This window comes from Hyperolius riggenbachi, chromosome 11, assembly GCF_040937935.1.
Source record: "Hyperolius riggenbachi isolate aHypRig1 chromosome 11, aHypRig1.pri, whole genome shotgun sequence".
Taxonomy (NCBI): Eukaryota; Metazoa; Chordata; class Amphibia; order Anura; family Hyperoliidae; genus Hyperolius; species Hyperolius riggenbachi.
Window position 1 is genome coordinate 178,125,077 of NC_090656.1, and position 14,120 is coordinate 178,139,196.

Here is a 14,120-nt window from a genome sequence, read left to right on the forward strand (position 1 = left end):
GTCTCTTCTGTGAAGCATTTTTAGATCTCCTTGCAGAGCATCCCCATGGCAAGGACCATTTGTGGGAATGAGGTAAAATACAGGGCACTATCTGTACAGAGTTTGTATATTCTCCATGTGCCTGTGTGGGTTTCCTCCAGGCACCCCGGTTTCTACCCACATCCTAAAAACATACAGATAAGTTAATTGCCTCCCTCCTAAATTGGCCCTAGACTACAATACATACATTACACAATACATACATAGACATATGACTATGATAGGGATTAGATTGTGAGCTCCTCTGAGGAACAGTTAAGTGACAAGACAATATATAGTCTGCATGGTGCTGCGGATTATGTCGCGCTATGTAAATACTAAATAATAGTAGTAATAATAAAAAATTAAGCTCCTTGGTGGAAGGCTCAGATGTTCTGGTAACACCAAATTGCATGTGTGAAAAGGCTGTGGGGAGGGGAACACTAATTTATAAAAAAAGGTAAAAAATAAAACATAACACTCTTTGGTGCAAAAACGGAACCATTCTTACATAATACCTGAGTGAGGAGGTGAAAAGTGATGTGCTCATTTGCTAGTATTTTGAACATTAAAGAATGTCCCATCTATAGCCACTAAATGAAACAAGAGAAGAATGTCTACACAATAAAAACATGTTAATTTCTAAACAGCGATAATTTTCGCAATGCACTTTTTCAGAATCAAATCAGGTGAACATATATTCACAAGTGATGAGGGGTGTCCGGGCAATGAAATTCTGATGACGGACCTCAGGAACAGGGAGAGGAAAGAAGAAACAGAAAACACCAGGAGTGTCAGATAGTGTATTTGCAGGCAATTAAATAATGTGTGAAACAAATACTACTTACAAACCTGGGTTGCTGTTAGGCAAAGATATTAGGCAGGTGGATAACCCTATTTCCACGCAGATTGGCAATCCTCTTCAGGGTAGGTTGGGTCACACTCCAGAAAAAGGACCACTGGATAGTTATCACAGGACACTCCTGGGGAGGGAATAACTGTACACAAAATGGGAGGAGATGTCCCAATGAAGTATGCAATAAGTGACCATGGGTAATGAAACAGTGTTACCTCAGGTAGGAGGTTTAACAGTACCAATTTAATTGGACACAGGAAAAGATGACACATTTTGTGGGACCTTCCCGCTTCCTCAGGTCTACAGTACAGTGTCTTATGCAGCTGCACACATGGACTGGGAGTGCCTAAGAGGCAGGTCCACGAAACATGCTGTCCTTTCCTGAGCCCAATAAAAGTGTTATCTTTAAACCTCCTACCTGAGATAAGACTGTTCCATTACCTACATTTACTTATTGCATACTACATGGAGGCACCTCCTCCCATTTTGTATGTATTCACAAGTGATAACTATCACTAGCTCTAAACACTATTGATGTTGCAACTAAATCTGCCCCCTTTTTGATTTATATATCTTGAACAGGTATTATTTTAGCATTGCATGATAATGCTGCATTTATTCAGCAATCAGCTTGATAAAGCTATCTCGTTTATTGCAAACCAGAGTTGAAAAGCAATTCATCAATGTGTTTTGATCACATTTTAAGTCAAAATCTAGAAACTGATAAGTCAAGATGATTGAAAAATGTTGCTGATTTTGAACCTAATCACAAGACAATCAGCTTGTTTTAAATTGCTCAAACAAATATCTAATACACTTCCAGACCAAATGCAATCACTTCTGGGTCACTTATTGAAGATAATTGTGTGAAAACCTAAGTGTAGCCAGCTTAACTCGTGTCCTATTGTTTGAACATTTCTTTTGACTATACGTGTTGGCATGTGTATGTTTTTATTCTTTAGTGCACTTGTACACATGCATTTATAGGAGTACCTCTTTGCCAATCATATCATTCTTATCCTTTCACCCTTACATGACCTTGTCCAAGGACTCAGTAAGCTTTCTTCTATTGTAATATTTGACAACTTCATTGCCTTTTGTTTATAACTCTGACAACTGACTTTCCATATGAATTCACTAGAAAAGAGCTGTAAGATTGAAAACCTACTGTTAATAAAAAGAGTTTAGTGCTGTTTCTAAACAAAAAGCATTTTACTTGATGGTATGTTTTATTTTTTGAAAGTAGGATATAGCATTGTTAGCATTTTTTAAATGCCTATATTTTTTTTTAAAGAAAGCTTGGTAGAGCTTTTTAGCACTTAGTAAAACAGTAAGAGTGAGATGCATTCAACTTGAAATTGCTGTGCTATTTGTGATAGTTATGTGGACAATTTTCTTGGAATTGATAAGTAAAGATGAAAGACTAGAGAAGAAAGAAATCCTTCATTTGACGATACAATATTTTACTCAATTGACTTAAACCATTGAAATGTAAAGCAAAATGAGATTTAGCTCACCAAACTGCCAGGCAACATCTATGACAGATTGCAAATGACTGTAATTTACTTCTGGCTATAGTAGTAAGTTGATGGCAAATAAATTGCAATGCTAAGGCAAACCTACTACTTTTGATTAAAATTACCTGTGCTTCTTTTGATTGAAATGAAAGAAAAATGGAAATAATTGTCCCTGTTCCTCTAAATGATATAAAGAAAAAGGATTATGGAGATTTGAATTAGATGATGTTTTATTGTACTGCTTTATATGCAAAGGGAAATCAAAATCGGAATTTTCTGTTATAGTATCCTAGTTTAATTTATTTTTTTTTGTTTATTATGTGATTTATTTTACATTGAAAATGATTGTCTTTGTTAGTTTTTTTTTTAATTTTCTGTACATGATATAACTGTTTTATTTATTTTTTTCTGTACATAAAATACTTCCCTTTGGAGATTATTGGTATCATTAACTAATTACTAAAATAAAGTAAAAGAAATAAAAATTACATATTACATTTAATTGCGTCAAGCAAGTTTACCACGGATACATCAAATTTAAGCATGCTGTCAAGTAACCTCGAGAAGGGATATTTCCCATTTCAGAAGGCTACAACGTTATCTTTAGTCATCTTCTATTTTGGCATATATTTCCTTCTGCAAGCTTCTTTTTATAATCTAGTAATGTTTGCTGCTCCGTGTATTGCACAATTCACACAATCCAGTTCACAATTTATGAAACTTGAGGTATTTGAAATAGGAGAGTTTGTAAACCTGTCTTATTGGCCAAATCACAAAATGTGAACCTAAGGATATGGCTGTAATGATCTGCTCTGCTATCTGCACAGGCAGACAGCTTTTTGACCATTTTTTAGGTCTGAGTGCTGCAGGTCCCTGGAAAAGAGACCTGTCTTCACTCTGCAGGTTGCAGAGTTGCTATTCTGGTGAGGAATTTACATCCACTTCTCATGCAAATTGCTTACCTGCTTCCTTTGATGGCTTGCAGTATAAATACCATTTCCTCCCAGAATTCCCTGCTGGTCATGAAGGTTTGTTCCTGCTAACTTTCCTGGAGTCTCAGCCCTCTGCTTATGGTTTGCTAATATTGCTATCCTAGAGTAGTTCCTTGGAAGTGCACTTGCATTCTTTCTAGCTTAGTGAGGTCATATTATCTGTATTGCCTTGTTCTGTCTTTCTGTTGTGATTCTTCTGTCACCAGCGGCGGTCGACAGGAAATCGCTCTGTCTGTTTGGATCACATTCGCCCTAGCGTTAGAGGCGGTGGATCTCTCTGTGTTCTATCTTGGAGTTTGACCTCGGCTGCGGTTGCTGCTGGTTACTCCTTCTGTCTGTCTTGTTGTGCGGATCGCACTCGCTCTTGCGGAAGAGCAGTGGATCTTTTCAGTCCTGTTCCTTTGTATGGATCGCACTCGCTCCTTTCTCACTTGTTCCTGTTGTCTGTCTATCTGTCAGTCTGGAGTAAATGCTTGCTGTTGCCTGAGGTAAGGCAACCGATTAGCAAGCGTTTCTGTTATTTGTTTGTTTGTGTTTCCTGTGTTCTTTTGTTAGTCAGAGTTGGCACGTTTTGCCTCTGTTGCGCTTTTTGTGTGGAGACCGCGCCATTAACGTGTTTTGTCGCTGTTGCGCTTCTCATGCAGCGACTGCGTTTAGCGAGTGCGTTTGTTATTTTCCTTGGCGTTCTGATTGTTATGGTTTGCTGTGCCTTTCTTTCTTCACCTATGCTCTGTCTTTACTCTGTCTTGTGTCGCTATTAGCAATCGCCATTCTGGCGATTGCTTTCCCACTCGGTCTTCGCTGGTGTGTGTTCACCATCGCCGGGTGGCGACTAGATTGGTGGACATACATACATTCTGTCTCTGTGCTCTCTCTCTCTCTCTCACTAGGGGCTATCTTGCCCTGCATTGCTTCCCCTCGTACAATTCCTATCTGGCATCTGTGGCAGTGCAGAGGGTTTATTCCTCTGCACTCCACAGCTCCATCTGCCGGTGGGAATTCCCCTCTACAGGTGCATTGCACCAAAGCTGGGTTCTGTTATTCAGACGCTTGTGGAGGATTTCCGCAGTGTCAGCGCACAGCTTGTGCGCTGACCTCGGAGGTAATTCCCCAATCTTTACAATGGCATCTTCTTTTTACTGGTAATGCATTTCATGTGTACCAATCAAATTGCTCAGATACTCCTGAGATCTCCCAGAGAAATCTATTTCCCTGCACCCTGTTCCAGAGATCCAGAAACCGAAAGACAGATGTTTACTGGTCCCAAGGTAAGAGAAAGGGAATAAGTCATAGCAGGGAATGGAGGGTTGTTTCAGAAGGCTTATGCTAGCAGCTCAGCTCCCATATATCAGAACAGGTTAATGACTATGATGCTTGCAATGGCCATAAAAATGCAAAATGGCACTGGAAACTGGGGTGCACCATGCTCTGCTGTAGGCCGTAATGTAAAATATGAAGTAATGTAATGTGAAATAGCTGGCAGCCAAATTACGTCTTTCCCCTGTTTCCATGACGGCCTGGAAGGGGAAGAGTAATTCATGCGATAAAGAATTTTGCAGGAGCAGGGTGAGACATTTTTCATCAGTGGACTAGGAACACCTGTAATTTAAACACTGATCGCTATATCATAGCTGCTTCAAAGAACTGAAACTGAAATCTGGATCACTCTTGGCATCAACAGTGTAAGATCCAAGGCTGAAGGCTCTTTTAAACCTGCTTTCTGTGGAGGGATGGAACAGTGACATAAACAGACTATGTTCAATGACAGCTGGTCACACTTTTCTTAGCGCATGCGATTCTCGTACCACTTTCTTGAATCTTTCATTGTTGAAAGTAAGCTTATTACTTCCTACTTATATACTGATATAATTGATAAGCTTGAAGGGTAACTGTTAAAACCCTCTGTTCCACTGTAATGTTTGCACAGAATCCATGAATTGTCAACCTTGGTTCATGCAACCATTAGAATGGGATAGGTAGGAGGCCTGATGTCTATTTCACTTACTGTTTTCACTGTGTACTGCCCTGTCAGTGCTTTCATTGGTCCAACAATTGACAGTTGGCACAGGAAAATGTGTCTTTCATCTTTCCTGCTCATGGTTTTCTTGTTCTGATTGTTCTTTTTATTCTCATTCTTCTTTTTATTCTCAATTTCATTAGGTTACATTCCTTACAACTGCTACTGTGTGGTGCTGTGTTCATTAGGTCAGCCGGATTCCCTGTCGGTTCCCTGTTGGTCCCCATTTATATTTTCCCTCTCTTCAGCCTATTGTACTTGCGCAATTCACCATATGCAATGTATGGTACAATGTTGGATGACCTTTGTCCTGTTAAATTATATTTTTTTATGAAGGCAAACATTTACAAATGCAAGAGGGTAGAGACAAGATAGAGTAAGCTCGCTGTCAACCTCATGAAGTTCAAGGATTTATGCCAAATTGTGCCACAAAGATAAGCAAAATTGATAAAAGCTAGAGATATTTTGAACAACAAGAATTCAGGTTGGCATAGAAGCAGCTCAGCACACTTGCAGCTTACTGCACTGCATTGTGTTAAACATCTAATATAAAAAATGTTGTAGATTTCCAATTTCTACTGTAACCATCCCATTTTCAGGCATAAAACTGGAAGAACAGGAAAGGAAGGGCAGTAGGCACACAGCAACCATAACAGGCTACATGCCTGGGGTGTGGTAACATGCAGGGCCGGCCCGCTCATGAGGCGGGGTGAAACTTTTGCCTCAGGTGGCAAAATTCCAGGGGCGGCACCCGCCCGTCCGTGGGTGCGGGGAGCCGGCCGCCGAGCTGGAGGGGTAGCTGGCAGGACGGGGGTATTGGGCCTAGCAGCGGGGAGGGGGGTCGGACCCCCCCCTCCCTCGCCTGGGTCCCCCCGTGCTCCGCTCCCCTCCAGCCTTAAATACAAGCAGCCGCTATGTGTAAGAGGCACGGGCGGGTAGGACTCACCCCTTCCTCGTTCCAAGCGTGCGCTCCACTGACGTCACTTCCTGCAGCGTTGCAATTTTTTTTTTGCCTCAGGCGGCAAATAGTCTAGGGCCGGCCCTGGTAACATGGTTGGTGGAAAATCCTCCCCCTTGCATAATAGCCTCCCCCTTGCATAATAGCCTTATCCTGAGGTCCGATTTCCCATTTCCATGCACCTGAAGAAGATGTTGGGATAATAAAATGCAGGGTAGTTACAGTGGAATCTGCATGTCACCTTAAAAGTCCATTATGACAAAAACCTGTAACATTTAACATACAGACAGATTTTGTACTAGTACATCTCCTCCTGGATAATTCTCGAGCTTTCCTTTGTTGTTTTCAAAGCATTTCCTGAAAAGCAATTTGTGTACAGATACTTGCCCTGCCTTCTTCCTGTACCATACCAGGCCATATACATTAGGTCTCCTTCCAAAATGTCCTTGATACAGTGTTGAGAGAAAGGGGTCTCTTTCCCACTTATGTGTCCTCCCCCATAGATGAGTTGGAGCAATAGTGCTGGTGGAAGTTCTAGTGGAATCGGGAAGCCGTCTTTAATAATATGTGGGTATCCATAGATCCACCCCGAGTAATATGAATAATTATAAAGGTGTATCCCCATTCACAAAGGCTTAAAGAGACTCTGTAACAAAAATGTCATCCTTTTTTCTACCATCTTACAAGTTCCTAAACCTATTCCAATGTGCTCTGGCTTACTGCAGCACTTTCTACTATCACAGTCTCTGTAAAAAATCAGCTTATCTTTCCCCTGTCGGACTTGGTGCCCTGTGGCTGAAAGGCTGCCAACTCTTCAGTGTTGATCTGTTATGCACGCCCCTCTCCAGGCCCCTGTATGCACACTCCCGTGTGTGTTATTTACATAAGCCAGCAGCGTCTCTGCTCTCTGATATCAGTGAGAGAAGAGAGCTGGATAAAAATCCTCCTCTGTTAGGCTGTGAAAGGATCTGGCTGACACATACTGAGGAATTACAGACACCGGGCAGAGCTGTCTGCAGGAAGAAACATTCAGCCTGTCACTATTCAGTGGATGAGAGCTGCAGGGGGAGAAAGGTAAACATACAAATGATCTCTTGAGATTCAAAAGAAAGGCTGTATACAGCCTGCTTGTGTATGGATGCATTTTCTATGTGTGGACATTCTGAACATCAACCTACTTCCTGTTTTGGTGGCCATTTAGTTTGTTTATAAACAAACTTTTAAAAACTGTTTTTGACTACTTTTAATGCGGCGGGGAGCTGCAAAATTGTGACAGAGGGGAATAGGAGATGTCCCCTAATGCACTGGTATGTTTACTTTTGTGCGATTTTAACAATACAGATTCTCTTTAATAATTAAAAATGCATTAACACACAATCTGAAAATCCTTCTAAGGAGAAAATGACACAGGACAGAAACGTTTGTTATGTATGCCTCACACCATAATGCAGGCCAATGTAAAACATATGAGTGAAGTCTGATTTGCAAGCACATAAATAATTAGGCTGCACCATAGAGCTAGTAAGTTTGTCATGGTTATTTGGTGACTATCTTTTTAGTGGGACATCATATTGGCACAAACTGTACAATGTACATTGTGCCTAGCATTACCTTAAAGCGGACCTGAACTCAGAACTTCCTCTCTGCTCTAAAAGATACGCAACAGCATAGTAACCTTTGAAGAAAAAAATGCTTTGTTACAGCTGATACAAACCCTAAGATAAATCTCCAGTGTTTCTACTTATAACATATTGTTAATATCCTGTGCTTTTAAATTAGCTTATCTGCCATGGCAGTTAGGTGACAGAGGAGAGATCAAATTACAACTTGTGATTAGACACAGATGAGGGGAAAATAGACAGATTAAACACTTGAAATACATACAAGGTGCATTATTCTATGCTTTCCTTCTGTCCTGTGCAAGAGCTCAGGTCCACATTAACCCTTGATGTGCATAACACTAACCTTAAAGAGCAACTCCAGTCTAAACAAACATACTGTCCTTAAGTTACATTAGTTATGTTAATTAAAATAGATAGGTAATATAATCTCTTACCCACCCTGTTTTAAAAGAACAGGCAAATGTTTGATTTAATAAGGGCAGCCATCTTTTTGGTTGAAAGGAGGTGACAGGGAGCATGAGACACAGTTCCAACTGTCCTGTGTCCTGAGCACCTCCCCCAGTTGCTAGGCAACGTGAATAACAACATAGGAAATCCCATCATGCTCTGCACAGCATCAGGGAAAAAAAGCCCGGGCTTTTTTTCTTTGATGGGTGGAGCTTAGTTAAAAATGCAGCTAACAATGATGCTTTGGTAAGAAAAACAAAGTTCTGATGCTGTGAAACTGTTAAAGAAACACCAAGCCTTTTCAGTTCTGCTGAGTAGATTTTTAGTCCGGAGGTTCACTTTAATAACCCTGCTTTCCAACTATTTCACTGATACATCCAGTTCCTAACACTGTTCATACAGTGTGCTGAAAAATGATGGCAACCAACTCAATGTGACACAAATATACGACTAAATTATGACATCATAATTTATTTTTTTCACTAAGCTTTAAATTAATGTGCAACATGCCATGAATCCCAAACACTTACAACAGCAAATTTTTCTCCCTAAATTCTTTAAATACCATAAAGCTCCACAATTAATTATTTCAAAGAGATTTGACCAGCGCTGCACAATATTCTTTATGTCACTCCCACCACCAACACCACGTGGAGAGCGACTCACGGATTTTGTTGGACCACAGATTATAATGGTCTAATGCGCATGCGGGGCATTCAGGCTCCCCTCGCCTACACTGTACTCCGCCCTTGCTGCAGCCACCATCAATCGTTACGTTTTCCAAGCCAACGTCTCCAACATATACAAATTTTCCTCAAGATAAAAGCATTGAACACTCTCATAGCGCAACACTGTATAAAATTGCATGTATTTATTCCTTTCTATGCACTTACAGATTCGCAGTAGGTTTGGCACATTGAGTTTTTCCCACGGGCTCTCCCCCGCTCAGCCTCCCGGTATGGCTGAATGGAATCCTCAATCCAATTCGTATGGGTCAGCTCTGGCCTCCCACCGTCTATCTGGAAGTGCGGAAGACGCCGTCTGCAGGTCCGCCCGATCGATTTCGTCACAGCACGTGACTCATCAGGGGCTCGGACCTGCTACGGCGTGTGTAGCTCTAAAAGCCTCCATTCTGATAGCCCATTGGTTGGGAGTGACTCTGTCACCTCCCCTCAACAAAACTTTATTAAAAATTTGCTCTCCAGCGTGGTTACATGTTAAATAGTGCTGAAACCACGTCTGGAGTTTAAACTTCTGCATGATATTTCAAACTTATGTTAAAAAGAGGATAATTGTCCTCTACAAGTAAAAGAATAATACTGATAGTGGGCACCTTCCAGGTTTTTAATTTACAAGTCAGTCACCCCGTGAAACTCCGTGGGTGAGAGCCCATGTTTACAACCCAATTATCATATTACATTAAAACATATGTTTTATTAAAACTAATAGGTTACATATCAAAAAATCACCGAGGTAATCCTGTTAGAAGCACATGTGGAAAAATTCATTAGCTTTAGACAACCTTTCAATCTTATGCGACTTCTGGGTATATACTGCCCTCAAGTGGATGAAAAAATTTACTACATGTCAGGTAGATTATATTAGAGTATGGGGATTTCACTCTTTATTTATTAATCCTGTACTCATTCCTTATCATAGTTATAATGTTGTTACTATGTGTTAAGTATGGTATCTCAGTTTTTATCAGGGTGGGCTTCCTCCCATGTATTTTCCGCGCAGCTGCTGCAGCGAGTTTTTTTCCCTTTTCTATCCCTGTTCAATAAAACATTTCAGATCAATGTCTATATTAAACCCCTTAGGGGTCAAGGTTTCAAGTTCATATATCCACTGTGTCTCCTTTTGGGATAGCAACCGGATAAAGTTGCCTCCCCTCCAGTGTTTGTTAACCTTTTCCCGTCCACAAAAGGACAAGTGGGCTGGATTCTGTTGATGTTTCCATCTAAAATGGGAGGACACGCTGTGTCCCTTAACCCCATTTTTTATATTTCTAACATGCTCCCCTATTCTGGCCTGTAGTGACCTCTTTGTCCGTCCTATATATTGTATACCACAGGTGCACCACAATAGGTACACCACACCCTTTGTGTTACATGTGATATTTTGTTTTATTTTCCTCTGTATTCCATTTGAAAAGGATTTTATTTTTGTAATCTTATTGCTTTTAGCTTCCCGGCATCCTACACAGTCTCTACATGGGAAGAAGCCCTCCATCTGCCAGAAAGGTCCCATTGGATTTTTTGGGGGGTCCACACAACTCGGGGCCAGTAGGTTCTTCAAATTTCTGGCTTTTCGGTAAATGAACCTGGGTTTCTCTGGTACTACACTCCTAAGAGCCGGATCTTCCTTAAGCACCTCCCAATGCTTTTTTACTATGTGTTCCATTTTCCTATACTGACCAGTAAAGTTGGTAATGAACGCGATCTCTTGTTGTTCATTCTGGTTTCTGGTGGATTTCTGTAGGTATTTCTCCCTATCTCCTCTTCCCACCTCCATCATACATCTTTGCAGTTCCGTTTCCTCATATCCCTTTACTTTAAATCTCTCTATCATGGTTTGTGCCTGATTCACATAATCTTCCATTTTACTGCAGTTTCTCCTCATACGTATCATTTGCCCCTTCGGGATCCCCCTAATCCACGTGGGGTGGTGATTGCTGCTGACGGGCATGAACCCATTTCTATCGGTCTCCTTAAAAAAGCTCCTGGTGTGTAATTTTCCCTCCTCCTTAAAAATTAAGAGGTCCAAAAAATGAATATTATTAAGTTCATGATCAACACTAAGTTGAATATTCCTCGTGTTGTCATTTAGGTGAATAAAAAACGTCTCCAGTGAAAAGGTGTCACCCTTCCATAGGAGGAACAGGTCGTCAATGTAACGCCCCCAAAACAACAGTTGTCCCGGGTCCGTCCCATCGACGACCTGCTCCTCCCACCGTGCCATAAATAGATTTGCCAATGCCGGGGCATATCCTGCCCCCATGGCGCATCCTCTGTGCTGTAGAAAAAAATCCCCCTTATGCCAGAAGTAATTTCTCCCAAGTGCAAATTCCAGGAGTTTTAAAATGAAACCTTGTTGGATTTCTGGGATCATGTCCGTCGTTCTCAAATAGTGTGATACTGCTTCCATGGCCAAGTGGTGGGGTATGCTAGTATACAAAGCCGATACATCGGCTGTAACCAATCTCGTTTCCCCATCCACTTCTAGGCCCTCAATCTTTTGAATCATATGTTTTGTGTCTTTGATAACATAAGGTAATTTTTGTACCATAGGTTGGAGGAACTCATTAAGGTATATTCCCAAATGATGTGTGACCGACCCCAGTCCGCTAATAATAGGTCTCCCGGGGGGATTTACTTTATCCTTGTGGATTTTCGGGACCTGGTACACAATGGGTATTCTGGGAGCCGATGGGATGAGGAAATCAAACTCCGCATCCTTCAGCATTCCCTCCCTAAGCGCCTCTTTAGTCAAAGTCCTGAGTTCCTCTAGGTACTGTTTAGTTGGATCCCCTCTCAGTTTTGTATAAGTTTCTCTGTCTTCAATCAGTCCATCTAATGTGGCATGATATTGTTCCTTATTAAGGACCACTACACCCCCCCCCCCCTTGTCTGCCGGTCTGATAACAAGGTCTTTTTCTTTGAGCATCTCTCGAGCAGTTTTAATCTCTAGACTTTCTTTTCCCACTTGTATTTTTCTAATGTCTTTCTCTACTAGTTTCTTAAAGACTTCTATTGATTTGTAACTCCCCCCTTCTTGTGGGTTGAAGGTGGATGGATTTTTTAGTGGAGTATGTTGAAATGCTGAAATGTTGTTAGATCTGGTGTGGGGCCCTTCTTTATTCGCAAAATACTTTTTAATATTCAATTTTCTAGTGAAACGTTGTAGGTCCACATATGTTTGAAATTTGTTAAGACTATTTTTGGGGGCATATTTTAATCCCTGGTCTAACAATCTGATCTCTTTCTCCTCCAATGGGGTTCCACTGAGGTTAAAGATGCCCTCCCCCTTCAGAATCTCCTTCTTTTGAAATTTTCGACCTCCTCGTTTTCCTCGTCTTGCCCCCTTTTTCTGTCTCTCCTGATGTTGTCGCCCACCGGACTGTATGGTTCCCCCCCCTCGTATCCTGTTCGATTGTATTCTATCGGGGGTCTGTGATAACCTCGGCCCTCCTCTAAAAAAGGCCTATAATTACTTTCATGTCTCAATGGGTCATATCTATTGGAGACCGGGACCTCTGATTGCCAGCTGACATGTCCCCTTTTATCATACTGTCTCCCCCTATTCCCTCTAGGCTCTTGGTATCCCCCTCTTCTAGGTGGGATCTGATAAGGTTGATATGTTTGTTGGGGTTGATATGTTTGTTGGGGTTGATAGTCCCGCCCTCCATGAGGTTGGTAATCTTTTTTGGGTGTTTTCTAAGTATAAGGTTTTTGGGGAATATAGTGTGGTTTTTGTGGGGCATAATTTGGCGGGTTGGATCCCCTTGGTGGGGGGTTCCCCTCACCTCCCCCCGCCCCTGCTCCATCTACCATAGTTTCCCGTCTCATCTCTTCCTCTTTTTTCCTAATATTTTCTTTTGTTGTTTTATTCTGAAATCTGTAAGCCGTCTTATTCTTATATTGCTCTATATCTTTTTCCATTTTTGCTTTTCTCTCCTCAATTGCAGTTTTTTCGGTCTGTATAAGGTAGTCACACAATCTTTGGGAATATTTTTTATAGTCCTCTTTGTCCTTATGGATCTCCATTTTAGTTTTGATTTCCTCTATTTCTTTTCCCAATCTCTCTAGTCTCCTAGTCTTGCGTTTTATACTTACCCTAATCATACCAATTCCACAATTGTTGAGGTACTCTCCCCACTCTCTGTCATTATCCTCCCCATCTTCCCCATCATCTGGGAGTAAATCCCATCTGTATTTCTTTGGTACATACCCTTCTGCAACATATTTATTCAATATTGCTATATCCCACCAGGTATTTTGTTCCTTCACCATACTGTGTTGTAATTTTCTAAAGTCCTGCTCTAAATTTTCCTCCGGTGCATTATTTACATTTCCTAATGCTTCCTCGGCATTCAAATGCCTATTTTTTCTAAATTCAAATACATCCATTTTAAATGATATTGGCTAGCAAAGGCTTAGGTAAACTCTCAGTTCTATCAATGTGCAATTACAGCCTAAATGCTGTTCGTAGCCTTGCGCTCAAATATCCACGGATCACCTGGATCCAAATCCTATGGAATGTCAGTAAATTATCATACATAAACCACAATAACTTTAAAATATTCTGGCAGTTACTTGGATCTGCCTCATATTACTAAAAAATTACCAGTCCAGTTAAATATCATGCAAACACTCTCCTGGTATTAAACAATAGGTTAAAAAAGTCCAAGTGCTCTTTGACTTTTTGAGGCTTCGCTGAAATCAATTTAGGCGAGTATGTCCTTTCAATCATGTATTTCAAAGAGATTTGACCAGCGCTGCACAATATTCTTTATGTCACTCCCACCACCAACACCACGTGGAGAGCGACTCACCGATTTTGTTGGACCACAGATTATAATGGTCTAATGCGCATGCGGGGCATTCAGGCTCCCCTCGCCTACACTGTACTCCGCCCTTGCTGCAGCCACCATCAATCGTTACGTTTTCCAAGCCAACGTCTCCAACATATAC